This window comes from Myotis nattereri (genome assembly GCF_964212035.1).
Source record: "Myotis nattereri genome assembly, chromosome: X".
NCBI classification, from domain to species: domain Eukaryota; kingdom Metazoa; phylum Chordata; class Mammalia; order Chiroptera; family Vespertilionidae; genus Myotis; species Myotis nattereri.
The window spans coordinates 77,043,030-77,046,806 of NC_138078.1; the positions used below are offsets into that span (position 1 = coordinate 77,043,030).

General features: G+C 41.7%; 1 pseudogene across 1 annotated transcript; it reads left to right on the forward strand.

Moving 5' to 3' along the window:
* The first annotated feature begins 1,393 nt into the window (after positions 1–1,393).
* On the forward strand, positions 1,394–1,856 carry LOC308536010 (ADP-ribosylation factor-like protein 2-binding protein; annotated as a pseudogene). Its single transcript has one exon. The product of its transcript is annotated as an ADP-ribosylation factor-like protein 2-binding protein (transcript).
* Positions 1,857–3,777: the final 1,921 nt, after the last annotated feature.

Here is a 3,777-nt window from a genome sequence, read left to right on the forward strand (position 1 = left end):
ATGTACATTAAAAAGGAAACCCATGTGGACTCAGTTTTCTCTCCTAAAACCAGTGTTCCTGTATTCTGTCTTCCTGAAATTTTCCAAGATAACCTTAGTTTCTAAATTACTGCGTTCTCTTCTATGCTTCACTGAAGCAACTAGTCTCTTCCCAAAAATAAATTCTCTCTAGATTTGTCCCAGTCCATTACACTTTGTGCCTGAGTTACTACTCCTAGAATTAGATTATCTTTGAAAAATTTAATGTCCTGACAAGGGAAGTAAAACTATTAAGTAACTTTCAAGTTTTTCCATTTTCTCATATTGACACTAATAAATCAATCTCTACAAATATTTTTTTTGTGAGTTCTTGCCTCAAGGTGACTTTGCATTCTAGTTTAGGGTATATAATCAACCGGCAATAAAATTGTACTTTGGAAAGTGGTTCTTAGAAATACTGGACAAGAAATTGCTTTTTATGCAGTCAAAATTTACACAATATGCATATAGAAGCCACTCTGATATACAAAGAATATGTGACTTTATTGGTTCCTGTATTCCTATAAGAATTCTGATTTTCTTTATGAGATCCATCTATTAGGTCAGTGATGGCGAACCTATGACATGTGTGTCAGAGGTGACACGCAAACTCATTTTTGGTTGATTTTTCTTTGTTAAATGGCATTTAAATATATAAAATAAATATCAAAAATATGTCTTTGTTTTACTATGGTTGCAAATATCAAAAAATTTCTATATGTGACACGGCACCAGAGTTAAGTTAGGGTTTTTCAAAATGCTGACACGCCAAGCTCAAAAGGTTCGCCATCACTGTATTAGGTTGTAGTGAAGTGCTTGGAAGGGAACTTACAAAATAAGGTATCTAAATCTGATCCTGTTTACCCATTTTGGATGTGAAAAAACAGTTTGTGGAATCACGCCAGGCCCCAGCTGTGGCTGCAAAGGTTCACGTAGGAGGCCTGGCAGGCAGAGGCCCAGCCAGCGCAAGGCTAAGACTTGACAGGCCTTGGCCTTGGAGGCATGGCCTCTGGGGCATGGTCTCTCTGATCCCGATGCCAGTCAGTCAGGGCTCTACAAAGCTGAAAGGAGGTTGGGCCTGGGCCTCGGGCCAGGTAGGAGGCAGACAGGCCAGCTTGCCCTCGCATGGTGGATGCAGCTGCAGATGGATACCCTAGCAGTGGTTCTCAACCTTCCTAATGCCGCGACCCTTTAATACAGTTCCTCATGTTGTGGTGACCCCCGACCATAAAATTATTTTCATTGCTACTTCATAACTTTAATTTTGCTTCTCTTAGGAATCGTAATGTAAATATCTGATATGCAGGATGTATTTTCATTGTTTGCGACCCACAGGTTGAGAACCTCTGAAAGAGAGCTTTGAGTTGTGAGTTTCATGCTGTCTTCCTCTTCTGCCTCTGATGCAGAATTCAAAGCTGCGGTTGGCTATTTGGAGGACATTATCATGGATGATGAGTTTCAGTTATTACAGAAAAATTTCATGGATGATTACTAACAGAATTTGAAGACACAGAAGAGAATAAACTCACCTACACACCTACTTTTAAAGAATATATTTCTTTGGTGGAAAAGTACATTGAAGAACAGCTACTAGAGCAGATTCCTGGGTTTAACATGGCAGCCTTCACTACAACCTTTCAGCACCACAAAGGTGAGGTGGCCGGTGGCATATTCAACGTGCTGCTCACATTTACCAATTTTTTGGCTTTTAAAGAAATGTTTCTGGACTACAGAGCAAAAAAGAAGGCGGGAAGCTGGATTTACTTAGTGGACTAGTGGTGATGTCACTGTGCAAATCATACTCTCTGCCAGCTTCCCAGAACAACCTGCAGCACTAGATCACCCCGAGCAATGAGATTGTTAAACAGCAGCTCAGTGCACCGGGACAAGCTTCAGCTAGCAATGGAAGAATAGATCTTGGGGATACCAGCTCTGCTCTGCAATGCTTTGTTAACATCAAGTATTGGTGGAGAAAAAAAAATTACATGACTCTCCTGGGATCCATTTCTTCAAAAAACTCTTGAGTTCAGTAACCATAGTATTCCTTCCTCAGTGGGCATCTCTCTCGGGGGTTTGAGTCGGCTCCTTTGGACAAGTCCACGTCCAGAATTCCACCTGGAGGCTTCCCCAGCACACGTGTTGGTGTGTCGCACTTATGGGGTTTTTACTGGTTGGGAGCATTTATCTAGGGCAATGGTCGGCAAACTCATTAGTCAACAGAGCCAAATATCAATAGTACAACGATTAATATTTCTTTTGAAAGCCAAATTTTTTAAACTTAAACTATATAGGTAGGTACATTGTTATTAACTTAATTAGGGTACTCCTATGGCTTAGGAAGAGCCACACTCAAGGGGCCAAAGAGCCGCATGTGGTTTGTGAGCCGCAGTTTGCCGACCATTGATCTAGGGTGTTCCTCAAGCCAGCTTCCTGTCTCGAAATTTCTGGAGCTACTATTGTCACAGCGAGTCTTGGCTGTAAGAGTCAACCGAGAGAAATGTTCTTTACCTAAAAGCTACATGTCCAAGTTAACTCCTAGTCTTACATCTGAAGTCCCTGTGTCACTGTCTTCCAGTCATGATGTAGTCCCCCATTTCCAGAACTCTCTTTTAAACATTTTTGAAGCCCTAACCCAGTGATGGTGAACCTTTTGAGCTTGGTGTGTCAGCATTTTGAAAAACCCTAACTTAACTCTGGTGCCGTGTCACATATAGAAATTTTTGATATTTGCAACCATAGTAAAACAAAGACTTATATTTTTGATATTTATTTTATATATTTAAATGCCATTTAACAAAGAAAAATCAACCAAAAAAATGAGTTCACGTGTCACCTCTGACACATGTGTCATAGGTTCGCCATCACTGCCCTAACCGGTTTGGCTCAGTGGATAGAGAGTCAGCCTGCGGACTCAAGATTCCCAGGTTCGATTCCGGTCAAGGGCATATTCCTTGGTTGTGGGCACATCCCCAGTAGGGAGTGTGCAGGAGGCAGCTGATCAATGTTTCTCTCTCATTGATGTTTCTAACTCTCTATCCCTCTCCCTTCTTCTCTATAAAAAAATCAATAAAATATATTTAAAAAAATAAAATAAAACATTTTTGAAAAAAAAAAACAAATCTATTTTTTATAAATGAACTAGAGGCCTGGTGCACGAAATTCGTGCACAGGGTGTGTGTGTGTCTCTCAGCCTAGCCTGCACCCTCTCCAATCTGGGACCCCTAGGGATCAAGCCTAAACCAGTAGTCGGACATCCCTCTCACAATCCAGGACTGCTGGCTCCAAATTGCTCACCTCCCTGCCTGAGCACCCATAACCACACCCCTGCCTGCCTGATCGATGCCTAACTGCTCCCCTGTCAGCCCAATTTCCCCTAACTGCCCTCCTCTGAAGGTCTGGTCTCCTCCAACTGCCCTCCCTTGCAGGCCTGGTCCCTCCCAACTACCCTCCCCTGCTGGCCTACTTGTGTCCACATGAGAGTGGCCATCTTTGACCACATGGGGGTGGCCATCTTGTGGGTTGGAGTGACGGTCAATTTGCATATTATGCTTTTATTAGATAGGATGGGTCTCTATCATTTAGAGTAGTTCCTGACCTATGGTAAATTCTCAATAAATATGTCTGTTTTTTTCAGATGGTTCTTGCAAACACCTCACAAAACATGAATGTATTCATGATAACAATAACCCCAAATAAAGGTGACCACCAGAGAAAAGAGAATTAGCAGAGACAAAAGAGTACAAAAATTATATTGAGAAA